This window comes from Mesoplodon mirus (genome assembly GCF_964341445.2).
Source record: "Mesoplodon mirus genome assembly, chromosome: 14".
In the NCBI taxonomy this organism is placed as follows: Eukaryota; Metazoa; Chordata; class Mammalia; order Artiodactyla; family Ziphiidae; genus Mesoplodon; species Mesoplodon mirus.
In genome coordinates, this window is record NC_138990.1 from 22,688,808 (window position 1) to 22,716,527 (window position 27,720).

The 27,720-nt window shown below is 47.5% G+C and overlaps 1 protein-coding gene across 3 annotated transcripts in view; it reads left to right on the forward strand.

The window, feature by feature from the left end:
- The window catches only part of NCK2 (NCK adaptor protein 2), a 139,879-nt gene that overhangs the window by 41,609 nt on the left and 70,550 nt on the right, over positions 1 to 27,720 (forward strand). For all 3 annotated transcript variants that reach the window (XM_082641963.1, XM_082641965.1, XM_082641964.1), the window contains exon 2: positions 23,016 to 23,197. The gene's annotated coding sequence lies outside the window, so the exon portion shown is untranslated. The remainder of the gene's footprint in view (positions 1 to 23,015; positions 23,198 to 27,720) is intronic.

Here is a 27,720-nt window from a genome sequence, read left to right on the forward strand (position 1 = left end):
CCCCTCCTTGCGAGCCCCCCCCCCATCCCAGAGGAGCCCGGTAGAGCCTCCGGTTCCAGGCGAGGCTGCACGGAGTGTCTTACCACTTGGGGGGGGGGTCTCGCTGCCCCCAGCCTGTCTTCACTTTCAGGTGAACAGCTGGGCGCCGGGTGGGCTGCAGGTGCCCCTGTTCTCTGAGCACCTGAGGGAGGGAGGCCCCTGTCCAGGTGGGCCTCTCACCGCCAGCTGGTGTGCACGGTCAGGACGTGGGTGGAGTGTTCGCCTCTTCAGCTTTGGCCTCTGAGTTGTGCCCCAGGAGGGGTCTGGCTGGCTAATCCACGCCTGTGTGGCCGGTGAGGAGAGCTGTCGCCCACAGGGGTTCATAAGGGATCAGCCAGAGCCCGACGACCCCCCTCTTACATCAGCACACAGATCCAAACCCCGAGGACAGTTCTCTTGTCCTTGGAACTTGACAGGAGCTGGAGGACACTGCTGTCCTTCCAGCTCAGGACGCTTTGGGGCTCTGGAAATACTCTGGACCAGCGTAACCGAAGGCGCCTGACCCTGTGAGCCACCCCGAAACCCTGTGGCCTGGGGCTCACCCGTCCTGCACCTGCCTTTTCTCCTTTGTTAAATGAAGTGCTTAGAGCAGAAGAGCTTTAATCCTTCCCTTTAGGGTTTAATTTCTAGTGATTTGTCAGAGAATGTGGATTTCATGTGGGATGTCAATTACAGCCGCACTGTAAGGACTTGGTCATTGTTCCTCTGCCCGCCTTTAACCTCCCGTGCTCTCATCTCTGCCTCTTCACCCCAGAAGACTAGTGAGCTGTGCGGATTTCAGGGTGACTGTCCTTTGAGGGCCGGCAGGGGCCGAGGGTGTATGGGGTGTGGGTTTAGGGAATGCATGTTCTCCCTCTCGCCGTCCTCACCAGCCAGCGCTTCCAGCAGTGGTCTCGTGATTCGATTCACCGTCCCTGGGATGTCCTTACTCTTGTATGTTTATGTGTGTAGTTTACTGTGTGTTTATACAGCACTCAGATGTGTTCCTTTGTTTTATATGGTCAACTTTTCTAGAGGAAGGAGCATTTCTAATTGGCTCACTTTATACTAGAACTGATCACCGTGACCTCTATAAGGAAGGGCTTGATGCAGGTTTTCATTTCTATTATTTTATAATTCAGACATATCAGGGCCTCACACTCTTCCTGTTGCCCGGGAGGAGTGTGCAGAGTCTGATCGGTGTGAAGGAGACACAGCTGCTGTTAGTCACTGTGTTTTCGTAGGACACTACTTTTTTTTTTTTTTTTTTTTTGGCTGCATTGGGTCTTCGTTGCTGCACGCAGGCTTTCTCTAGTTGCGGCAAGCGGGGGCTACTCTTGGTTGCCGTGCGCGGGCTTCTCATTGCGGTGGCTTCTCTTATTGCGGAACACAGGCTCTAGGTGTGCGGGCTTCAGTAATTGTGGCACGCAGGCTTCGTTGCTCCGCGGCCTGTGGGATCTTCCTGGACCAGGGCACGAACCTGTGTCCTCTGCATTAGCAGGCAGATTCTTAACCACTGCGCCACCAGGGAAGCCCAACACTAAATGTTTTAATATCTGTTGTATATGCAGCCTTTGCATAGGTAAGACTGTCGAATGAACGGATTTCATTTTGGGCGGGTAGCAGGGGGGAGTTCAACCTGCTAAAAACCTTTTTAAATTTTTTTTTGGAAGTATGTTCAGAAACAGCAGGAAGGGCCTTAGTGTCTTAGCAGTTGATTGTAAACTGCAGGCTGGTGCAGTGTGCACGAGGCTCTGTAGCGATTCCTCTGTGGCCTCCCCCACCTCCTCTACCCGGTCAGGCCTTGATAACTGGAGAGACAGGAGGTGCCCATCGTGGCCTCGCGGGTAACAGCTCTCTGCCCTGGAGCTGCTTCGCTGGCCTTCGTGTGTAGAAAGCAGTCTGGAGCCTAGAGTTTTCTAAAGGCCCTTCAAGCTCTCATATCTTCTGATGCTGTCCTGTTGTAAGATGGGACTTCTTAGTTAACAGCAAAATCAGTTCAGTGTTGTTTTCTTAAGGTAGAATCAAAGAATGAATCCTGCATATGTCAGCTACAGGACTTACCAGTTAATGGCCAGTCTTGTTTATCTAAACTGCCACCCTCTCCAACGATTTATTTTTAAAGCAAATCCCAGATATCCTTTCATCTGAAAATATCATAGGAAATATTCCAGTAACAAAAATTCCTTATTATTTTTTTTAATTAATAAACTGAACCAAATAGGCAGCCAGTGTTCAAATTTCCCAGCTATCTCAAACATTTTATTGAAAAATTGCTTGTCCAAAGCAAGATCCAAATAAGGTCCATACATTGCAGTGGAATCATATTTTTCCCCACTGTGGATTGACTGGTTGCAGGAACCGGGTCTTTTGTCCCCAGTTTGGGTTTCCCACTGCTGTGGTTTGCTAACTAGACCCCTGTTAAGCATTCGTCTGTGTCCTGTAAACCACTGGCCAGATGGAAAGCTGATTCTGGTCTGATTTTCTGGCAAGATGACTCCAGGGTGCCATGCACGCTTCTGTCAGGGTGAAGCTGAATCCGGCCTCTGGATCCTGACACCGAATTAAATCTCGAAGACAGCGTTTTGGGTGAAGTAGAAAAGAATAGCTTTATTGCTTTGCCAGGCAAAGGGGGCCACAGTGGACTAATGCCCTCAAAACTGTGTGTCCCACCCCGGAGGGGGTCATGAGGAGTTTCATAGTAATGGTTCAAAGAGGGCATGGTCAGCTTTTGGACACTCTTCTGATTGGCTGGTGGTGAGGTCATCGGGAGTCGGCATCATCAACCTTCTGGTTCCAACCGGTCTGGGGTCTCCCTCCTTGTGGGCAGCAGATAGTTAACTTCTCCCACCTGGAGGGGGTTTCAGTACCTGCAAAACAGCTCAAAGATATTGTTGTGTGTATCCCTCGAGGGGAACCAGGACCCTGCTCCAAGGCTGCGCTGTTGTTTCTCTTGACTGTTTCTCCCTGGTCTCTGCATCCCCTCCCTTCCCTATTTACCAACTGCTTGAATCTGCCCGTTGGAACTCAGGGAAGGTCCTGGAGGCTGAATGAAGCCTATTTCCTGTAATCAAGAAATGGGGGACGCAGAAAGGTTTCTGTGCCCAGGAGCCCCACAGGGTCCTGCTTGGTATCAGGGGGACATGGGAGGCGTGGAGGTCGTGGCCATGGTCGGTGATTCATCATTCCAGAGGGATGCTGGCCCTCGGCCCTGGCTACCCTTCCACACGTACCAGCCCAGCAAGAAGAACACACAGCTGTGTCCAAGGCCCAGTTATGCTGGGAGATCAGTGCTTTATTTGGCAGTTTTCAGAAGAAATAGTGCTGGTTCCCCAGCATCCTCATAAGCCACTAGTGAGGTGTTTGTCGGATTTTAGAGAAATCAGGAGCTTGTGATTTCAGATGTTTCTCAAGTGTTTCTGTCGCTTGCAGCTGACATCCTTGCTGCTGTGGGGAGGCCCAGCTGCGGCCAGTGCCGGCTCCCTGGGGGTGGTTGGTGAGGACCTGTGGGGCTTCAGGCTCCTTAGGCCAGTGTCTGCCCCTGGCCGGGCTCCCTTCAGTAGGAGATGGAATTTGGGGACCACAGTTTGGGAGTCAGGGATGCTCAGTGCTCCCCAGTTGGCCATTGTGTTTGGGGCTTTTCAGTGGATAAAGGTGGTATTGTTTTGATCTTTTTTGTTTGTTTGTTTGTTTGGTTTTTTTGCGGTACACGGGACTCTCACTGTTGTGGCCTCTCCTGTTGCGGAGCACAGGCTCCGGACGCGCAGGCTCAGCGGCCATGGCTCACGGGCCCAGCCGCTCCGCGGCATGTGGGATCTTCCCGGACCGGGGCACGAACCCATGTCCCCTGCATCAGCAGGTGGACTCTCAACCACTGCGCCACCAGGGAAGCCCAATTTACACGATTTTTAATTCAAAATTAGAATTACAAGGTATTTTACTTCTTTGATTTTATATTTGTATCTCTTTTCTCTTAGGCCGACAATTTTTGTCCCTAAGAACATGAACGCAATCACTTATTCGCTTGATTATCCTACTTTATTTATATACAAACCATAGAAAGGTTTAGGATATCTCCACCAGTATTTTTGCCAACACCGTGAGTACTGGAAACGGCTGAGGATGGTTGTCCTCACCATTTATCCCACTAGGAAAATGCAGTCAAATGACTGTGCTTCAGAGTCTTTCAGAGTATTTTCCCTCTGTGTTAATGCGACCATCTCAATATATAATTTGGTTAATTTGTTTCCATTCTGCTTTTGATTTTTAGGACTTAAAAAATTAATATTGGTTTATAATTATGTAATCCGTTTACATGGTCCAGAGCCAGAAGAATGTCCTCAGAGAGGTTCGCTTTGTGTTTCTATCTTATCTCCTTCCATCACTATTTTTAAACGGATTATTTTTCTTTTCCCCCTTGTATTTATTGCTTTCTAATGCAAGCACACACATGTCTTCATAAGTTAGATATTTGTTTTTCATACTTGATGTTTTCTTAAATAAACAATAACATAGTCTATACACTTACCCCAAACTAGAGTTTGAAGGGTTGTCTTCTAATGATGGGGCAAGTTGTATCTTAATCATGACATTGAGTTAAACTGTGTGTGCCTACTTATTCGGTTATTTTGGAAGGGATAATTAAGGCGACTGCTGCCTGAATATTCTAATCCTGTTCCAAAATAGTTAGAACATGCGTGAATATTTCTGTCTTATTTTTGCTGTTTTAAAAAACCCCCAAACCTGGCCTGTTTAATTTACATGTATTCTAGTTCAGCGGTTCTCAGCCTGGTGATTTCATCCCCAGGGGACGTGTGGCATCGCCTCAGATGTCTGGGGATGTTTTTGATCCTCACAACTCGAGGGAGGGTTGGGGAGCCGCTCAGCTTCTGCAGCGCGTGGGGCAGCCCTCCAGCCAAGAAGCATCAGGCCCCATGTCCGTGTCCGTGCGTCTGCTCAGAAACCCTGCCTGGTTCCAAGGGGCCTTGAGAGCTTTGGTCACCTCCTTCCCTCCCTCCTTCCCTCCCTCCCTCTCTTCTTTTCCTCCCTTTTCTCCCTTCTTTTCCAGTAAAACTAGATTTTTACCTCTAAGGCTTTAGGAAAACGTAAACCATTTACAATGAAAAGACAGGAGAACGTCAACGACTTGTGCTTTACCGGCTAGTGCGGAAGGAGAATCCAGCACCAGAAAGCTCTCTTTCCTTTACTCTGGTATAAATCCTGTGTGTGACCAAGTGTTTTGGAGGAAGCAGATTCTGCTTCATGACGGGTCTCAGGAAGATGGGATTTCTTGTTCGGTGCCGGCACGTGGAGCACCCACCAGCAGGACGGTTTAAAGTGCTTGAAGTTGAAATTGTGATTCTGGTGACACTGCGACTTCACAGTGGATCCTGACGTGCTACCCGCTTATGAAAGATGTTCATTCAAAGGCACATGTGAGTGTAGGTTACCAGTGGGCAGTGGGCAGCTTTGCTGCTCTTAGGAAGTTCTCTTGTCATTGATGACATTCCCCCTTCCTCTGGGGGAACTTTTCCCATCTCTGTCCTTTCCATGCCGCTGTTCAGTGTCTTAGGAGATAACTCAGTTTCAACTAAGAAGAGGGGTGAGTGATTCCATCTCATTGTGGTTGAAGGTGACATGGATGTGGAGCTCGCTCCTTTTCTCATGTCGGGACACCTGAGGGGTGTCGGCGAGGGCCCTGGTTGCCCTCGAGCGTTAGCAGAGGGGGGCCTGGAGTGTGATCGCGGGGTGTCGGAAGCAGGTGTTGGAGGTGGTCGTGTCTGATGCTGTGATGCGCTTGCTGGCCTTGGATCTCAGCATCCCTCCTGCCTGTGGTGATGCAGGAGACAGGTGAGGTGGTGTCCTTCCCTGAGGTCCTGCGTCACCGCTCTTCCCCTCCCCGGTACCGCCCAGCCTCCACCAGGTCAGTTCAGCCAGCTGGACAGACACTGATCGTGTCTCTGTGACACAAGTGAACGCAGTACAGGTTGATTCTGTGGAAAGGAAGAGGTGTCATGGGAAAGTCAGACACTGAGGTGACGGCTCACAGGTCGTCAGCCCTGGGGAGCTGGGTTTATAGGATCATTTTTTTGTTCAACGTTTACCTGTGAACTTTGACTCTTGGGGCTGCTTGGATGGCACTCATGGGGGTGAAAGTGTCCTGTGATGGTTACAAGGGTGGTCCTGCAGAAATAGATCAAGTCACGAAAATCCCTTTTGATTTTAGATTCATGGCCCCAAGACATAACGTTTATTATCCTTTTCAGGCCCTTGACTGGCATCTTATACCACCAACCCTTTTCGTTCAGTGTTTCCCCTGCCTCCCCCCATCCCCTCTCAGGAAGAGTTGACATTGACTTACAGGCCTCTTCCCTTGGACACTGAGAACCTTTGGAAGGTCTCAACCCTATATCAGTGTTTATACTAGCTTTGGGGGCGGCCCCTAAATGTTGACAGGGGTCTGAAGCCTTGGTTGATTTTTTAATTTATTCAGCACAGAAATAAACAGTGTGTGTTGTTTTTGGGTGGTGGGTGTTGAACTCAGGGTCTAGGGCAGGGAGTAGTGCCCTGTGAGGGCAAAGTGGTTTCCACGTCTTTCCAAGGAGGAGAAGAGGGCACCCCTAGCGGCAGGTGGCCTTCTGATGGGGGCAGGTGGGATGAAGTTCTTAAGCACTCCTGTGCAGGTATGGGGGGGACCATGTTCCAGACAGCCCCTTGGGCTTCAGGATTGATGAGGGTCATGGTCCTGGCCTTGTGGGATCCCTGCCCAGTGGTGGACGAAGCTCCTCATAACAGTAAAGGAAGACGTCATGGATTCATTGCGGGTCTCCCGTGGTCGGGCTTAGGGGTAGGTACCAAGCCTTTGGTAACCGTAATCAGTTAAAACAAAGCAAAAGGCCTTAAACTGGGAAATCCTGTTGGTGTCTGCCTTCCCATAGAAACTGGATGCTTCTAGAAAAGAAAACCAGTTCAGAAATCTGGAACTGAAGAACCCTGTCAGTGATGTAGTGTGGACTCGTTGGTTTATGGTTTCAAAACTTGTTAAAGGTTCTGACACTGACTGCAGATTTCCAAGCAGTTTCATCACCTTAAGTAAGGTCTGACTGCAGGATGACTAGCTGTATTAATCTGATTCAAGTCATTTCCTAGGAGAACAAAACTACAACTCCATTTTCATTAATTTACCGTTGTGATCCATCTATTTCAGAGCCAGGATTAAATTATCTCCTACTTCCCAAAGATGCGTGTTTGAACATATCTATCTGTGGGATTTTGATATTCTGTGAAAGGCGTAGGAGTTAAAGTTAGCTTGTTGTTAAGTTTTGTTTTCTTCTATCTACTATTATCATTTTGTCGAAAAAATTAAGAAAAATTTTTAATGCATGTTTTTTTTTTTTTAAAAAGGCAGCTGAAACCTAACATCAAGGGAAGCCTCGCTTCTGTCTCAGGCATCCAGATGGTGCCTCAGCAGGGCCAAGGCTATGGTTTCTTGTGTGTACATCCAGAATGTTCTGGAAATAGTTTAGTACTAGGTTACTCAAGCCATTTGTTTTCTTCTGGCTTTCTGCCTCTTTCTTCTTATAATATGAAGACACCTCTCCTTTACTTATTTTTAAAAATAAGTAAAACCACTGAATCATACTTTAGTTGGTGAGTTTTTATGGTCAGTGAATTGCATTTCAATTTAATAAAAAGTAGCCTTAAAGTTTGGGGACTGATTTGGAGAGAAGAAATGAATGAAGCGTGGAATGCTTTCATCTTTATGTTGTCACAAGGGACTAGTGAGGTTCCCCAAAGATCTGTGTAGCTTGGGTTAAAAACATGTTTTTATGTATTATTTACATGGAGAAGCCTGTGGTGAACCCACCAAGGTTCCTGGTACGTAGTTAAGTTCACTCTGGTGATGTATCTCAGCAGGAGGAGGGTAAACTGCGGGTCTGTAATTAGAGTCAGCTTAACTGGGCAGCAGAGTGGTAATTAAGATTCTTCGTGGGTAAATACATTTGTGGAGAAGAACCCAAAATGTCCTTACCTTATTACTTTTCTGAGTTAAGAATGTATGTTTGAAGTCTAGCCTATTTAGAACTTAGAGACATTCATCCTGTTTTGCAGGTGGATGGCACTTCAGTCTGGTGCTATTTATTAAACTGTTTGCCTACTGATGGCATTTCGGCCGTGTCCTTTTGGTCCATTTTGATACGTCCTACCCACATTCCCCGTGGAGCTGTGTGGTTCTGTACTTTCCTCACCAGCCTGTGAGCACCTGCGCTCACTGCCAGCCATTGCAGTATGCTATTTCATCACACTTAAAATTAATTTTTTTTTACTTCTACTTTTGAAATACATTTTGGCTTACAAAAAGTTGCAAAAATAGTACAAAGAATTCCTGTATACGCTTCATCCAGCTTCCTCACATCTTAACCAAATTGCACAAAGTAGGAAGTTGACCCAGATGCCCTGCTACTATTATCCTATGGGGTGGGCCAAAAAGTGCCTCTGGTTTTTTAGGTAAAAATAAAAGACACATTTTTCATTTTCACCAAGAACTTTATTGAACAAAGTATTCCCCCTTTTGTCGTTCCACTGCCTTCTGCCATTTTTCAGGCAATATCTTAATTCCATCTTCCCAAAACTTTTTATCTTTTTGAGCAAAGAACTGTTCCGGGTGCCTTTTACAGTCTTCCAGGGAATTGAATTTTTTTCCATTAAGAGAATTTTGTAAAGACTTAAATAAATGGAAATCTGAAGGTGCAATGTCTGGTGAATATGGTGGATGAATCAGAACTTCCCAGCCAAGCTGTAACGGTTTTGGCCTGGTCATCAAAGCAACATGCGGTCTTGCGTTATCCTGATGGAAGATTATGCATCTTCTGTTGACTAATTCTGGACGCTTGTCATTGAGTGCTGCTTTCATTTGGTCTAATTGGGAGCAGTACTTGTTAGAATGAATAGTTTGGCTTTCTGGAAGGAGCTCATAATAGAGGACTCCCTTCCAACGCCACCACAGACACAACACTATCTTCTTTGGAGGAAGACTGGCCTTTGCTGTGGTTGGTGGTTCATTTCACTTGCCCCACGATCTCTTCCGTTCCACATTATTGTACAGTATCCAATTTTCATCGCCTGTCACAATTTGTTCTAAAAACAGAACGTTTAAGTAGAGAATCGCATGCGGAAATACGGCCAGGAAGGTTTTTTTCCGCTTAGCTTACATGGAACCCAAACATTAAAGTGATTCACATAACCAAACATGGTGCAAATGATTTTCAGCTCTTGATTTGGATATTTTGAGTATGTCGGCTACCTCCCGCATGGTAGAACATTGATTGTTCTCAATTAATGTCTCGATTTGATTGCTATCAACTTCAATTGATCTACCCAACCATGGAGCATCGTCCAGCAAGGACTCTCCAGCACAAAACTTCGCAAACCACTTTTGACACGTTCGATCAGTTACAGCACCTTCTCCATACACTGCACAAATCTTTCTGTGCATTTCAATTGTGTTTTTACCTTTCTTGAAATAATAAAGCATAATATGCTGAAAATGTTGCTTTTTTTCTTCCACCTTCAATATTAAAATGGCTACACAAAAATTCACCAGTTTTGATAAGTCTTTTTTTAAATGCACGCTGACATGACAGTTGTCACATACAATCTAACAAAATTGTTTCGAATGAAGTTAAAGACAACTAAGTGCTACTAGAGCGGTTGTACGGAAAAAAACCAGATGAACCTTTTGGCCCACCCAGTACTTTCTGATCTCACAAACTGATGGGTGAGAGGTGATATCTTGGTGTGATTTTAGTTTACATTTGTTTTATTATGAGTGAAGTGCAGTACCTTTTCTTATGTTTGAGAGCCAGGTATTTTCTTTCCTGGTTTTCTTGTGTCCATTGTTCTTTTGATTTGTTTTTCTTCTTTCAAGTTAACCAATTTTTCTTTTCCTCTAATCAATTTTCTTTAACATCTTTATTAGAATATAATTGCTTTACAGTGGTGTGTTAGTTTCTGCTTTATAACAAAGTGAATCAGTTATACATATACATATGTCCCCATATCTCCTCCCTCTTGCATCTCCCTCCCTCCCACCCTCCTCTAATCAATTTTAAGGAGCGCTCACTGTGTCAGGACAAGTAGCCCTTTGTGTCATGAATTGCAAATATTATTTTCCCTAACTTTTCGTGTTTTGAGTTTGCCTGGAGTATATTTTGATATGTACAAAAGTTTTTATATTTATATATATTGAATTCATCCATCTTTTGTGGTTTCTGGATTTTTCACCTTAGATTTAAAAAAAGTTCTTCCTTCAAGGTTATAAAGTATTTCTTCCATATGTCCTCCTGTGCTTCTATTTTTCACTGTAAATCTTCAGTGCGTTTGGAGTTTGTCCTGTCGTAGCATGTGAAGGTTCCAGATGGTTACCAAGGTATCCTGTGGCCTTGTTTTTTTGTTTTTTTGTTTTTTTTCGGTACGCAGGCCTCTCACTGTTGTGGCCTCTCCCGTTGCGGAGCACAGGCTCCGGACGGGCAGGCTCAGCGGCCATGGCTCACGGGCCTAGTTGCTCCGCGGCATATGGGATCCTCCCAGACCGGGGCAGGAACCCACGTCCTCTGCATCGGCAGGCGGACTCTCAACCACTGCGCCACCAGGGAAGCCCCTGTGGGCTTGTTTTGAGAAGTCGTACCTTCTCCCCAGTGCCTGAGCTGGCACCCTGTATCATGCACCGAATTCCCAGATGCTTTGGGTCTGTGTTCCTATTTCCTCATGTGTCATTTGTCTGTCCCTTATAGCCCACACCAAACACGAACAGGTGAAATCTTCCCATTACTTTAAATAAAGAAACCAAAATGGCATTATATCAAAGTCTAAGAAAAGCTAATTCCTGTGCTTACATGTAGGTAACTGAGACAGCACAGGCCTGAAGGTCCCTGAGTGTTTGGCACGGGGTAGAAGGCAGATGGCCCCGTCCGTCACGCACCCAAAAGTGGGTAAAAAAGTGAATATCCATTCAAGAAGTCATGACGGTGGCCGCGCCTGGACTCCCCTCCGCACCCTGCCAGCTGTGTTCTTGGGTGCAGGAGGAGGGTAAGGATGCCTGGTGGGACATTTGAATGAAAATAGTGACAACATTTTTGTTTTTAAAGATTGTTTTGATGTGGACCCTTTTAAAAGTCTTTGCTGCATTTGTTACAATATTGCTTCTGTTTTATGTTTTGGTTTTTTTGGCCGAGAGGCATGTGAGATCTCAGCTCCCCGACCAGGGAGCGAACCCGCACCCCCTGCCTTGGAAGGCAAAGTCTTAACCACTGGACTGCCAGGGAAGTCCCAGTGACAACATTTTTTTAATGGGGGCGTGGGGGGAACATTTTGGAGAGTATGTAAGAGTTCCCTGAAGAACTTTCTTTAGTAAGTTTAGCTTCTGGTCTTTAGGAAGTCCGTATCATTTAGAAATCTTGTCTGTGTTCACAGGACACAGTGAAACCTCAATGGTTGACAGAAATCGTTACCGGTTTCCCCCTAAGCACTTGCTCCTCTGGAAGAAAGGGTCAGTGCAGCGTCTGGCTCGGTCACCCTGCGCTGTCTGGCCCTCCTTGGTCTCCGCACGAGGGGCAGCATGCACAGGGTCAAGGCTAGGGACTCCTGGGTCAGCGGGCTTGCAGTTCTCACTGCACTTGTGCACTGGGCACACCTGTGCGCATCCCCTGACTTCTCTGGTGTGACTGGGGACAGTGAAGTGTCGTCCTGGTGTTAGGACGGAAGGTGACGATGCAGGAGGAGCCTTAGCCTCGTCTGTATCCCCAGTAAGTGCTGAGTAAGTGACAGCCAGTTCCTTGGTCTGTTTCCTTTCCTCGGTGTGTGTAGCTCCGTGGCACAGAATTCCTGGACTCGTGGGCTGAAGGTGAAGGTAGGCAGGGCAGGGCTTAGGGTAGATAAGAGAGGGGCAGGTACGTGTGAGGAGCGCGCAGAAAGCTGGTCCCGGTGAGGGAGGTTCGCCCACACGTTCCAGGGTCTGACTTTGGTCTCTGAGAGGATGGCGGGGCGTCTGGGCTCGGCGCTCGGGAAGATGTCACCGGGAGCAGGACCCCGCGTGATCAAGTGTCACGTGTGTCTGGGTGTTTTTTTGTTTGTTTGTTTGTTTTTTTTGAGGTACGCGGGCCTCTCACTGTTGTGGCCTCTCCCGTTGCGGAGCACAGGCTCCGGACGCGCAGGCCCAGCGGCCATGGCTCACGGGCCCAGCCGCTCCGCGGCACGTGGGATCCTCCCGGACCGGGGCACGGACTCGCATGCCCTGCATCGGCAGGCGAACTCTCAACCACTGCGCCACCAGCGAAGCCCCGTGTCTGGGTGTTTTGGTTGCTGTCTTTGGTCCACAAGCACGATCTCCAAGACAGAGCGTATAGAACACACATCATTAAGAAGGACGTGCACCGAGACGGGAAGCAGCCAGCGGGAGAGCACCTCGCTGCTGCACACGCAAGGCTCGAGTTGGGATGATTATTTGCGTTCGCGGCTGCTTGGCATAAGTCCTGCCGGGCTTCTCCAGTGGCCTTGAAGGAGAGGAGGGCTGGAAGATTGGAGCTGGCAGATGTTCTGATTTTCTAAATGGAGGGAAAAGCAGGATCAGGAAGAGACTACTGCACAGATTGCAGAGAGGGCGTGAAGCCGGGAGGCCTGTGGGTGCCTCTGCCAGCCCCCGACGCCCTGTGGCTTGATTCCGCAGGCGGCTGGGTCAGCTTGGACCCCCTTGTGAACGCAGCCCTCAGGTCTAGATGTCACCCTACCTTCTCGCCTTGGACCCTCCCTGCTGCCCTGGGCCGCCGGCTCCTTGGGGATGGCCGGTGGTCATCCACCCTCGCCGTGCTCTGTGGGACCCCAGCCCCATCCGCTGACCAGCTCCCTTGCCTCCCTGCGTGGTCTTGTGACACAGCGCGTGGTTGAGGGACAGTTGCGTTTTTACTTCCATAGTCTGTTTACACCCACAGAGGGTGTAGGATGTTCACAGAAAGAAAAGGAGAAGGTCCGAGGGACAGGGTGGTGAGAGGCCTGAGTCCAGGGCCGGCTCCAGGGCGCAAAGGACACAGGGCGAGTGCCCCTTCTCCCCCCACCCACGTCCTCTCACCCCCCCAGTGGCTTCTCTCTTTTTTTGTCTTTTTTCCTTCTTATTTTTTTAAACTGTTGTATTGCACACTTTTTAAAACCCTTTTTAATTTTTTATTTTCTTTTTGGCTGCACCACGTGGCTCGTGGAGCTTCCCCGACCAGGGATCGCACCCGAGCCCCCTGCAGTGGAAGCGCGGAATTCTAGCTACTGGACCGCCAGGGAAGTCCCCCCCAGCGGCTTCTTATCTCCACAGCGATGGCAGTTGCCAGGCTTGTTCGGATCGTCTCTGGAGGCCCAGTTCAGAGTTGGGGTGTTTGGGGCAGGGTGGTCCTCTGTTCACCAACCCCCCCCCCCCGGCCCTTTATATTAAGATGCTAGTACAGGGGACCAAGTAGCCTTTTCTTTGAGCGCCTACTATGGACCTGGAACTTTGCCAGGTTCTTTGTATGCTATTTAGTATTTACAGCAGGTATGCAAGGTAATGCTTTTCTCCTCATCCTACATCTTATAGGTGAGAAAACTGAGCTTTAGAGACAGGCATTTTGTCGAAAGGCCAGTCGGGGATGGAGCTGGCATCTCACGCACCCAGGTGCCACGCCCGTCTCCCTACGCGGGAGGACTGTCGCGTGGAGTGGTAGCTGATAGGGTGGCCATCCCCAGACTGTGGTCTGCTAGTTTGCTCCCTCCCAAGGAAGGTCTCAGGTGTGTCCTGCCCTTGACCATGATCTGAACAGCAGTGTGGACAGAGACCTGGAAACCGGCGTGTGGGGTTTGCAGGTGAGGAATGGATGGAGGGATGGGGTCATCCAGGGCTGAAACAGAATGAAAACTCTCGAGAAGCTGGAGTGCTGGACTGAAAGTGGAGTGGAGAAGTGGACCAGGAGGGTCAGGGAAATGCACGTGTCCTCTGCTTCCTCTCAGAAAACACCTGCCAGGTGCAGTGTGAGAGGCCTATGCGATGCGTCTCGGACAGCACTGACGTGCATTTCACATCGTCAGCATCTCCACTCTCTGCAAGGATGTCCCCACCGAGGCCACGTGTCACATACAGAGGTGATGGAGGGTGACCCACAGGGGCCTGAGCTCCCCTGTTTGGGCTCTTAACCGTCCACTCGTCTGTGTGTCTGCTTTGTGGAGGCAAAGCCTGCGTCTATATTGCCTGTTGTGTGTCCGGCACCCAGCACAGTGCTCGGAGGCCTTCAGAAATACTTATGGGGTGACTTCTCTTGAAGTCCATCCAGAAGAGAGAACACTTAGGAAACCTTTCATTTTTCAACTTAGGAAGGTTTTGCTTGCGGAAGAGGCCCGAAGGGACACTGCAGTTCCTCTCACTGTTGGAAGGTTGGTCTCGGGAAGGAGAGATCAGACCTGCTTTCTAGTCCATCCTGTTACTTTTTATGTAAAACTATTATGTTCATATATACACTGTTTGCTTGTTTTCTTTTTTAATTCTAAGCCAGATATTAGCAGGTATTTTGGATAGCACACATCTGCTTTAGAAGTTATCTAGAAAAGTTTAACTGAATTTTTTATAGGTGAGTTTTCTTGCAGCAGATACAGTAAAGAAGCACCCGTGTCATCCCACGTTTGACTTTAGCCCCTCGCTGGACCGAGTCCGTTAAGAAGGACAGCATCTGTGCTGTGCCTTATTTACATACAGTGTTTGCACGGAGCAGATGTGTATCCCATTTCCATTGCATAAGTGTGACTTTATTTTTATCAACGAGGTGACTGATACTGTCTCCAAGGAAACCCAGCGTCCAAGGCCAAGTGGCAGCCTCCACAGCACGCAGCTGGTAAGATGCAGACTGGGCTGTGCAGCCACTGGAAGAGGTTCCTTGTGTCCTTTGTCACATACAGAGGCGTGGCTGGCCTCATCATCTGGGTGACTCTTCTTTCAGACAAGCCTGGTGTTCGATATTGAGGGTTTGGAGATAATTGTTTTTGACTCGACCCTTCTCACTTGCTCTGCTTTTCTCTGCAACAGTGGTTCTTACCTGGGGCTGGTGTCATAACCAACTCCAGATGGTCCGATACAGCAGGTCTCAGCGGGATCTGCGTGCAATGAACAGGCAGGGGGGACCCTTTCCGTCTCTGGAATGTGTGGTTAGAACACGCCGGTTTCTGCTCTTGCACGTCACCTGAAGATACCTTGTGTTTTGCTGAGTTGTAAATCTGAGTAATGGATCACAAGGTACAGGGGAGATTTATCTTATTCCCTTACTGTCCTGTCTCTGCTTGCACATTTTCACAGAACAAGTTACATGCATGGAGCCGGTGGTGAATTTCAGGGTTTACTGATTTCAGGGTATCCTGCATAAGGGGTTGGTCAGGGAAATGATGAATTCCGAGAAGACTTGAAATCTCGTCTCGATTCTGTTTCCTCTGTGCACAGAATGGCACGGTGGAGCCCAAGTTTGTCATTTCACTGTGCGTGTAAATGAATGGATCGCAGCTTTTCTTGGACACGTGCAGGGGATGAGGATTATCTAAGGAGACCCGGCTGCACGAGGACGTGGGCTTTCTTTCTGCCAGATGATCGTTGAAATGTTTCCTTTGTGCCCAGTTGAAAAGCTGGGCATGTAGATTTTCATGCTCTTGTTGGGTTTCAGCTCTGGAAGTGCTTACACAGCTAATCTGGCATTTGCAATTATTTCCACTTCAAACTCAGCAGGAGGCTCTTCGGGGATATTCAGACAGAAATGACTTAATTGGATTTCAGCCCAGACACAGTATTTAAATGGCTTTATGGATGACATCAATTAGGCAGCTGCCATGGGAAGTCATCTATACATTTTTGAGCTTTAGAATTTAGAAGTCCTCTTTGATTCATTCAGTCTCTCTCATTGGCTTCTTGCTAATTTATATATTAAATGAAACACTCAAGAAAAATAAATTTATAGCAATAAAATGAAGACATATGGCTCGTAAGCGGAACCATCATTTGGTTTTGGCATAGATGTGCTGCTTTCTGTGTTGAAGGCTCCGTGTCGATACTGAAGGGCTGGTTCAGGTAGTTGTGTAAGGGATTTGGGGTCTCTTGGTTTGAAGTTTGGGAGAAGAGGCTTCTTTACTCTGGGGCACTGAGTGGGCCAGGCATTGCACAGTAGTTGCATCAGGTCTTACAGATATCACTGAGGAAGTGCAAGTTTATTGGATGATGAATGTCTGATAAGGGTCATTTTGCCGAGAGCCTGCCATGTTGCCGAGAGCCGTGTGGACACCAGCCTGTGGACATCCCTTCCTAGAGGCACTTCTGTCTGCACAGCCTTTAAGAGGGGAGTTTGGTTATAAAAGAACAATGGCTGCAGGAATGGAGGACATTCCTGTAGAACGTTCCAGAAGATGGGGCAGTTGAGTTCATTCCTGGGCGATGAGTTGGATTTGGCTGGACAGTGGTTTGGGGAGACTGGAGGTGGGAAGCTGTTCCCCGGGTGGCGGAAGAAATAGCAAGGCACAGGACTGTGAAAGCAGCTGGCATTTGGGGAAAATGTGGGTGAATACACTTTGACCGTTTTCAGAATATTCAAAAGCCCCTCATTACACTTTAAAAACACAGTGACATTAAAATTTCTATTCAGTTGGAATAGTCGTAAATTTGTTCTCTGAAAGTTACATTTTTATAACTATTAGCCTTTTTTCTTTTAATGGGAAACTTTAGTTTCTTCAACTCCCTTTTCATTCTATACTTGGTGGAATTTTTATGGAATACATTTCTGGGATACTGTAATCTACATGAGCATCAACCGTACACAAAAATGGGGGAAACACATCACGTTGACTCATTACCCATCAGAAGTGAAGTAGGGCAATGGGAAGTGAGATGTTTTTTTCACGGTTTCTTAGAACCAAATCCATTCTGCAGGAGGCTTCTCAGTTGCCAGTAATTTATAAAAATTTTTTTAAAAGCCCACCTTCCCACGAAATCTTTCCTGACCTTTTGCTACAGAGCTTAATAGTTCTGCCCTCCCAGGGGCTGCTCACATGCCAAAGGTCATGCATGGGCTATTCCCGGTCTTTTTTTCCCATCACCTTCATCTAACTGCTGTAAAAACCCTATCCTCCACACCCATGGTGAGAGCCTGTTCTGTTTCTTAAAAGGCTGGCGATGTGGTGTGATCTAGGACACAGGTGGGTGTGTGACACGCCAGATCCCTGGAGCCCTGTAATCCATTTTGTCCACGCAGCCTGCTCAGCGATGGGAGGGTGGAGGGGTAGGCTCCACGTGTCCGGCCGGGCTTCTGGAAGAGGACAGAAGGGACGGGAGAACAGAGTTGATCTCACAGCTTCCATCTTAATTACCCAAGTGAGACGTAGCGTGAACGTGTTACAGAAAAGAGTCCAGTTAAAAGTAAACCAATACCTCCCCCCTGGTTCCACCCACAAGTTTATTAGTTGTAACCCCTCTTAACACAACCTGGTCGGGGCTTCCTGCCTGCTTTCCAAGATTCTGTTTTTAAAAAGTGTGTGTGTGTGTGTGTGTGTGTGTGTGTATGGCCTTTCTCGCAGTTTCCCTCATTCTTTGAGTCCTTCATCCCCAAAAGGTTAAGGGGCGTGAACTTCAGCAAAATAATCGAAATAGTGCTTCCCCAGACTCACAGTTAGATGGGCCCTTTGGATCACCTGGTGTCTAAGTTATCTCAGATAAGAATTCAGTGTCTGTGTCTTTCTTCCTTTCTGTCTGTCTTTCCTTCTGTCTGTCGTTTTCAACCAAAGGGGTTTTATTCTAGTGTGTTTTTGTGTTGAAGGTTTATTTTGGTCAGCATGCTTTTTATTAGTGGTGTGATTACCTGGACAACAATGAAATCCTGCAGACACTTCATAAAGAACGTGGGTGACCCTTTTAAAATGTTTCATGCAATTAGACTGTCTAGTTATGGTGTTGAGATGTATACACACACACACACATATGTATGTGTGCTGATTCTGAAAACTACAGTTTGGGTTAGTGGAAAGAGCTTAAGACAAACACCTATCAGGACTTCTGGAGGATGGAGGACTGTTGTATTTAAGAGGCTAACATCAACTATATACACAAAAGCTTCCAAACCATCAGAATTGGTGTTACTGATGATGTAATCCCTATCTGCTACAATTCTGACGCAGCGACTATAAAATTTAAGTCCATATTAAGATTTGCATTATGACTTCCTTGTCATGGTATTTTAGATAAGCTTTAATACATTTTTGGTACCACGTCATCAATTTTGGATAGTTCTCACGTCCACTCCTATGTGCTGATCTCACAGCTACAGGTTGGAGCAGAGGGACCCTCGTCACGGAAGAGGACACAGAGGCACAGGACCACCGGGACGTGTGGTGGCTGAGCCGGGCCTGGGACCCATGGCCTTGTGCCACTTTGGTCCCAGTGTGTGTGGTTGACCCACTGCTGGCAGTTTTGTTCTCAGTCCTGGAAGGCTTGTCTCCCTCAGGCTGTTCACAGAGTTAGAAACTCGTACTTTTTCTGCCCCGTTTTCATTAATCAACTTCTGATCCACAGGTACAATCAACTGATAACCAGTGTTATCGTTTAAAATCGATTCCAGCCCGTTGCGGAAAAATTTGATGGCTTCCTTTTCAGGGCAGCTTTATCTTGAGTATGAGTCCTAATTTCGGTGGGTCCTCCTGACATGTGGAACCCCGCATCTGGCCGTCAGCACTGAGGCCTGGCGGGGCCGCTGCATGAGGGGTGATGAGAGGTGGGTGGGTCCTCTCCCTGGAAGCCCGGGTGTTGGATCCAGAAGCGTTTTCTAAGCGGCCCAGTGTCCGTCCACACGAGGCAGAAACCAGGGTTCATCTTCAGCCAGGTCATTCAAGGAGACTTTTGTGTAGCTCTATTCCGTGTCTGAAACCAGCATTCTCCCACTCAAATCAAGTTTTCCACCAAGTCGTTGAGTAGATGTGAAATACAGCTAGTTCTGTGGGAGGTCAGCGAGGCCACGCTGGCCCAGGTGGGCCTGGTCAGGGGGCGATCCTGGTGTTCATTCTGAGCTGGGTGACCACCTGGGCCACCGAGGGGTCTGGTCTGGAGAGTGGTGTCCCACTGGGATGGGGAAGAGGCCGAAGAAAGGGCCTGTAATAATCATGGCTTGTTTTTTCTTTTTAATAAAAGAAAAAAGACATTTGCCTTTAGCTCTGTCTGCAGATCAGGGGTCTGGGTGGTTCCCTGGGTGTGTTTTGCATAAAGTATGAGGTTCAGTCGTGATGCTCACCTGCTGTAACCTGGGAGTCTTCAGCTTGTGTGCAACAGTCAGATAATGTTGCTCAGTAATTTCTTTTTCTGCATTGACATCTAAGAGAAACAGTACCTTTGTTTTTATTTATTTATATAATTTATTAAAAATATTTTTGTTGAGGTATAGTTGATTTACAATGTGTTAATTTCTGCTGTACAGCGAAGTGACACAGTTATACACATATATACATTCTTTTTTTATATTCTTTTCCATTATGGTTTACCCCAGGACACTGAATAGAGTTCCCTGTGCTCTACAGTAGGACCTTCTTGTTTATCCATCCTGTATAGAATAGTTTATATCTAGTAACCCCAGCCTCCCAGTCCATCCCTCCCCCACCTCCCCTCCCCCTTTCTCAAATTAAGGTGGTTTGTGTGGTCATAGGCTTGAGTCTTGGAAGCCGTGTGATGCTCTCCCTCCCTGATCTGAGGGGCTGAAGCAGGGCCCCCCAGCGTGGCAGACACTCCAGACAGATGGTGGCGACAGATGACCTTGGCCCGAGTCTCGAGGTTCTGGCCCTTTAGTGGTGATCTTCGTGGGGGAGGAAGAGGGCTTTGCAGTCAGACAGGCCTGGGCTCGAATCCTGGCTGCGGCCTGGGGTTCTGGTGGTTTCGTTCCTGAGCTGATAGTCGGGTGTGTGTCCCAGGGTTGCCGTGAAGGTGGACGACGCCTTGGCGAAGGTGGAGCCGCCAGGGCTGTGTCCCCTGGGGCCTGTCCGAGCACTTCTCCCCAGCTCGCTCCTCTGTGTCTCCGGGTCAGGAGGAGGGAGGCTGGTCTCTGCAGGGAGCATTTTGGGGATTCTAGTCCTCTGGGCAGTTCAGCCGGTTGGGAAGTAGGCAGGGCAGCGTGTCCAGTGACCTTGGGCCTCAGCAGAAGGGCACGGGCCTCTCATGAACCCTGAAGACTCCACTGCAGGGAAGCCCGTTAGTGATGGACGGCCAGACGCACGGAAGTTCGGAGGAAACTGCCCAGACTCCCCAGGAGACCAGCTGGGGCAGGCACCCCGGGCACCCTTGCCGGTGTGGGCGCTCAGCCAAACGCCCCCCGAGGCTGTGGGGAACCCCAGGTTGGGCCTGGGCTTTCCAAAACATAGTTGAGAAAAAGAAAACCTCACTGTTGCAGGGAATTCAGATATCGCGTGGATTTTGCATTGGTAAAGTGGTTGGGATCCAGATCAATGTGGAGAAAGAGGTGCATTTGGTATTCGTGTTAATTCCTTTCCACTCCTTCCTCCTTCTCTCTTATTTCTGTGGGGAGTTGCAGGTGATGCCAGTGGAGAAATAGCTTTAAAGACGAGCGTGCACCGTTCCATGTGTCCCCTCCCGCCTGAGCGGGCTGTGCGGAGTCCTTGAGTGACCTCTTGGGTGAGGGCCTCCACGGTCCCAGTGACCTTGAACCTGGCAGTGTTTGCAGTCGGAGGTGGTTTTCTGCACAAAAGTGTACGCTTTCCTGATGCATTTGATCACAGGTTGTAGTGAAGACCTGATCTGAAATGCTCATCCTTAACAGAGGTTTTGAATAAGCCCATAACCCATGTTAAGCATGGTAGTGGGCAGACTGCATGTAGACCCAGCAAGAGAGCGGTTCTGGTCTCTGTGTTCATTTCTGTCTAAGGTGTGTGCTTCGTTCATTGACGCTTCGTCAATGAAATGCTTTTCTCAAGGAAAACGCTGCCCCTGCATCTCTCACAGCCAGTCCCCAGGTGGCCAGGGCATCTTTACGTGAACTTGAAGCAGAGCCTCTGGTTGGGGCTTCTCTATTAGCTCAGATCCTGCACCTTTGTCTGGCTTTTCCGCCACACCGAGTGTCAGAGGACGGGGCTTCCAGAGCCAGGCCATCAGGCTGTTGCACTGGGCAGGTAAATTCTCCAGCACTAAGTTTGCTACTGGTGTGGTGGGTTTAGAGCTTTGGAGGCCTGCATTCTTCACTCTGGAGCCTACTAAGGAGAGCCTTTCACCTCTCTGAGATCGATAAGCCCCGTGTAATAAAAGTGGGTGTTAATATCTAACCCAGGTGGTTATTGGGAGGGTTAAATAACGCCCCCCGTGAGAGAATTGTGCAGGCGGAGGGCAACCCAGACAGCCCTCCAGAGGCCCACAGGCATTGGCTTGGGGAGATCTGACTCAGGCATGTTCACTTTTCAATGAAAAATTTAAAACTACAGCTTAAGTCCAGAAGGACCCATGAAAATACTAATACAGCGCTGGTGCTTGCGGGCACAGCTGTGTTTAGCGGGTGGCTTTCTCCAGTGAACGGCACGTGTAAGGCCCACAGTGAGAAACCAGAATCCTTGGTCAGGACCCCCAAGTCCAGATACCAGAACGTTTGTTTCTGCAGAACCTGTCGTGTTACTGGAAACACTTGGCAGAGATAAGGGCGCCGTCATCCTGTTGTATGTCTAACATCTTGTCCCCATCTCGTATCCCCGCTGTGTTTGCCCAGTGCCTTGTCCTGTGTTAAATCGTGCGTTTAAAAAGAATCATGCAAGCCCTTAAAATAATGCCAGAGAATGCATAAAGAGGAATTCATTTTTTAATCAAAATTTATGAACTTGCCTTATAACATTTTTATGAAAGCCCTACTTGAATTATCCTTTTCTATTTGACTAAAATAGAATTCGACTTCTCTGTGGGATATTTAATGTTTTGGGTCATCATCATGCTGGGGATGAATTAATAGATCTTGTCTGAGTGAACTGTCAGGATGGATCCCTTCTGGGTCTGAAGCGTAATTAAAGATGACAGTGAACCCCCTCGGAGGTCCACAGAGCCTCAGGGTCCCCTGAAATGATAGGTTGGGACTGAAAATGGTTCCCTAGGTGTGGTGGCCATGAGGTGACAGCAAGCTCCACGGCCAGGAGGGAGGGGACTGCGGGTCCCCTCTGTCAGCTCCTCGGCTTGACTTCCTTGTAGTTTCCGGATGCTGTCCTCAGATGCCTGCAGGGATTGTTTTTTTTTTTTAATTTTTATTGGAGAAGAGTTGATTTACAATGTTGTGTTAGTTTCAGGTGTACAGCAAAGTGAATCAGTTATACATACATATATCTCTTCTTTTTCAGATTCTTTTCCCATAGAGTTCATAACAGAGTATTGAGCAGAGTTCTCTGTTCTGTACAGTAGGTCCTTGTTAGGTATCTATTTTATACAGAGTAGTTTGTGTATCTTCACCCCAATAAGCACAAAGCTGTGGGTTGGGGGGAGGGGGTGCACCTCTCTCAGTGAACGGCCAGTGCAGGAGATGGAGTCTCTAAATGATAGCCACGCTCTGTAATTCTTCTCCCTAATTAGGCTCCCAGACAGGCTTTTTGAATTTCCACTTGGCAACTGCTCTTTTCTTTTCGGCAGTCTTTGAGGCCATGGGCAGGGGCATTGGGGCGTGGGGGTTGGGAGACACCTGGGAGCTTAGGTCCCTCGGCTATGGCCAGGGGTCCCCAACCCTCCCGGCCTCTGCCTCCGAGCCGGCCCGGGGCCTGGAAGGTGGAGCAGGGTGAGGGCGTTTCTGTTTGGGTTGAGGTCAGTAAATATAAAGCACCATTTTTCTGGAGTCTATTAAAAATAATGGTTTCAGGCAAATAAATAATCAGTTATTTCTCAAGCAGTGACTTAAAATCAAAGAAGCAAGCGGTCCTAATAGACGGTTCTTTCTGTTTCTTTTCAGATTTCCTATGTTCCTTTTCTACAAGTGATTTCCTGGATCATAATCCTCCGCTGAGGTTTGAGTTGGATTTGAGAATTTGGAGAATCCCTGCAGCTCGGAGACTTCGGGGGTGCTGTCAGTTGAAGAATTCACTTGCTGAGGAGCTCCGTGTGTGTGTCCTCTGTCATAACTGAGTGCCGAAGGTGAGTGCGGCTTCCTGCCTAAAGCAGACGGGAGGACTTGCCGCTTTTGCCTCAGATGCTCGCTCTGCATTAGTAGAATGGCAATAAATATAGCTCTGATTTGTTGAGCCTCGTAAAATGTAAGTTTCCAACGGATCTGGTTCAAAAATTAGACTCACCGTTCCTGCTTTGGCACATGGTGGCATCAGGTAGCCAAGAAGCAGGGCAGTGGGCACATCCAACCTGTGAGCCACCCTACTGCCGCTGCTCCTGGGCCGGATGGGTAGTCTTGGGTGTGGAGGAGCCGAGCCTCCTGTGTGGCGCCTGGGCTGGGGGGCGGGGAGGGGGTGGTGATCCAGGATATATAGGAGCTGTCTTCAGGGTGAGCTCCATCTAGTGAAGGCTTCATTCCAATTTGGATGCTGGGAAGATAAGTCTCCATCAAAACATGCAAACAACCATTGTAAAGCAATTATACTCCAATAAAGATGTAAAAAAAAAATCATATACAGCCAAAAAACAAACAAACAAACATGCAAACAGATAAGGATTCTGAGGAAGTGTTTGTATGAGGAATCTGCTTGTGCGTTAAAATCGTGCCTGTGATACAGCATGTGGATTGAGGTCATAACAGACACTGGACAAAAGCATGTGTTGTAACAGACATTTCTTAGCCCTGACAAATGGTTTGGGACATTTGATGTAGGTCATAAGAGACGCTGTCTAATGGTTCAGTTCATCTGGGGTCCCAGCTCTGGCTGGGCAGTAGAAGTGCTTTATGAGAAGGTCCAATTTCACCTTCAGCGTGTTGCCCCAAAGTGTAGGGTTGTCACCCACTTGATGAGCTTTCCTTCAAAACCTTATTTTGCTTCTATTATTCACAAATTGCTTTGAACTATTCTATTTCTTTTTAAAAAATTTTATTTTACATTGGAGTGTAATTGATGTACAATGTTGTGTTAGTCTCAGGTGTACAGCAAAGTGATTCAGTCATATATACATGACTGAATATATACACACACACACACACACATACCCACTTTTCCCCTTTGGTAACCATAAGTTTGCCTTTAAACTATTCTTGAACGTATAACTTGGACTATAAAATCTCTTGGTTTGATTGCTATAGATTTATTAGTTTAATATAAGTTAGAATTTTCCTTCATTTGGTCTAAAACTACTACTAAAGGTTTTGTAAGTCAGGTTTTTCTCCTCAACCACTTTTTTTTTTTTTTTTGGAACCACCTTGATTTCAGTTACATTTCCCTTTGATGTGTGGTGAGCAGAAGGGCATGGAATCAATATGTAGTGTTTCATAGGGTAAGATGATGCATTCTCCTTTATGATTTCTTTGGAGCAAACGACAGTCTCCCACCTGTTTAAAGTGGGGAGGCGTCCATTATGATTTCCAGGTCTGGGTCCTAGATTGGAATTGAGAGACTAGAGCTCATGTCAGCAGCTGATCCAAGCCCTCCCCCTTACTGTGTCCCTGTAAGTGACCCTGAGGTCCCCCTTCCCCCAGGACATTGCTGGTTTTCACTGGCTTTACATCCCCCCAGGCGCTGGTCGGACCCTCCAAGGTTTCTCTTCCAGACCTTATATGGGTGGAACGCCTTTGGGTGTTTCATGTCTAATCCTGGGAGGTTTCCATTACATAAAAAAGTCTTGGCTATGACCATTCAATTTTTTCAATAGTCATTGAAGTGGAACCTTTTAAAACTTGGTCGTTTATAAATGCAGTCACATATTAATCAGTTTGTCAGATTTCATGGGAATATAAGCTAGGAATTAGCGCAAATCCTGGAATCTGGTCATCAGAATTCTTTAGTGATTCATCAGTCATGGAGTCTGACAGGACTTCTTTAGAAGGTCTTGGTCATGGGTGACATTAATAGACTCTCAGTGACTGTCAGGGTCCTCTTCCAGAAAGTGGTGGGTCGGGGAAGTCACACGCTTAATTGGGGCAGTATATTCTGCACAGGTGCCCAGGAGAAGTCTGTTACCATCACACAAAGAAGAGTTGATGCCTGGGTACCACTAGATGGACAGTCATACATAGATTATCATGCGGATATACTTACAAAAATATTTATATGCACGTAATTTTAAATAATTACTCCTAGAAGTTTATGAGAGCCACACCAAAGCCCTGATTTACTTATTAAAAATTACTTTCATGGTTTTGAAAACTGTCCAGTGGGAAAACCACTAGGGCTGTCCATTCGTGTAATAAATATTGACTGTGAGCACAGCTGGATTCTGGGCTGTTTTTCCTGCAGTGACTGTTTTAGCAGCTACAAAAATAGATAAAATACAGTTCCGGACTCTCTTTCTCGTGGCCTTGTGGGATGGGGCGCGACCCTGACAGCTCTGGGGCTCTGGTGACACCTGCAGTCAGGCTCTTACAGCAAGTTTCAGGTGCCCGAGGCAGGGTAAACTGAGTGACTTTTAAAGAAGGGGGGAGTGGGGCTGAGGCGTCGTGGGTCCCGTGGCACAGGGCAGGCTGGGTGGCTTAGCGGGTAATGGGTCTCCACGTCGTTTAAGCAGTAACGAGTGGGAACCCGCACGTGCTGCTGGGTCAGGGGTCTTTGATGTGCCCGCAGGAAAAGTGACGGCTTGGCCAGCCTGTCACTTGCTCTGTCCTGGAAAGAGAGGAAAGCAGTGCCGACCTGGTAAAGTGCTACGTGAGGGGTCAGCCTCGGAAGCGTTTCCCCGCTGCCGGACACCCCAAGCTGGTGCCGTCTCAGCCCGCCTACCCCTGGGGCTGGGCCGAGGGGAGCGGTCTTGGGGAGGGATGTCTGAGCTGCATCTCAAGGTGACCTGAGGGGGTCCCTGAGCCCCCTGTGTCCAGGGGCTGCATTTCCCTGCCCTGTATTCTTGTCTCCCAGCTCACTCCTCCCTTCCCGCCGTCCCACTACACACAGACACACACACAGACACACACACAGACACACACAGACACACACACTCACTCTCTCTCTCTCTCTCTCTCTCTCTCTCTCTCTCTCTATCTCTCTCTCTCTCTCTGAAATTACGGACTTCAGAACTCCTGGCTTGACTTTGCCTGATGCAGGGGCAGTGGAGCTCATGGGGGGAGCGTGGCCGCAAGCCCCTTCCTTTTCCACTGGAATGAACTTGGCAATGTATAGTCTGCGTTTAATTCTTCCCTGGATAACTGAACACTGACTGTGATTCACTGTTGTGGGAAGCTGCCGGGTGTTTCCTGGGGATGGAGGATGTGAACAGTGTCATATGCTGTACGGAAGGTTGTTTATCTTTTGAAAATCTACTTGGAGACTTTTTCAGGAGAGAAGCCTGGTGAGTGGAAGGACGTGAGTGTTATGGGGGGAAGACGGTGCGTAGGGGACAAGGCTTATGGGTAGAGAAAAGTAATCGAGACCTGGATTTCACACTGTCAGTTGCTGATGTGAATACCCAAAATGATGTAAATGTGAGCATAGGCATCATTTTTTTTTGAGCTTTATTGAGGGATAACTGACAAATAAAATTGTAAGATATTTAAAGCCTACATTGTGCTGATTTGATACACGTATGCATTGTGAAAGGATCTCCCCATCTAGTTAATTAACACACCCATCACTTCACATATTTATCCTTTTGTAAAAATGAGAACAGTTAGGTTCTCCTCTCTTAGCAAATTTGAATTATATAATAGTATTATCAACTTTAGTCACCATGTTTTACATTAGATCCTCAGACCTTATTCATCTTAGAGCTGAAATCTTTTTACCAGCCTCTCCCTGTTTCCTCCATCCCCCCAGCCCGTAGCAGCCACTTTTTTACTCCCTGTTTCTATGACTTGGACTTTGTAAAAAAAATTCCAGATGTAAATCCTGCCATGCATTGTCTGTCTTTCTCTGTCTGGCTTATTTCACTTAGCCTAATGTCCTCAAGGTCTGTCCATGTTGTCACAAATGGCAGAATTTCCTTCCTTTTTGTGGTTGAACAGTATTCCTGTGCGTATGTATGTGTGTTTACACGCATATACATATCTATGTATCACATCTTCTTTATCCATTCATCCATTGATGGGCACTTAGGTTGTTTCCATATCTTGGCTTTCATGGCTAATTCTGTAGTGAACATGGGGGTACAGATATCTTTTCCAGATCCTGTTTTCATTTCCTTTTTACAGATACCCAGAAGTAGGATTATTGGATCACATGATAGTTCTGTTTTTAATTGTTTTGAGGAACCTCCATACTGTTCTCCATAGTGGCTGCACCAATTTACATTCCCACCAACAGTGCATGAGGGCTCCCTTTTCTCCACACCCTCATCAGACACTTGTTATCTCCTGTCCCTTTGGTGATAGCCACTCTGACAGGTGTGAGGTGATATATGATTGTGGTTTTGATTTGCATTTCCCTGATGATTAGTGATGTTGAGCACCTTTTCATATGCCTGTTGGCCATCTGCACATCTCTGCAAAAATGTCCTCTGCATATTTTTTAATCTGATTGTCTTTTTGCTATTGATTTGTATGAGTTCTTTATATATTTTGGATATTAATCTCTTATCAA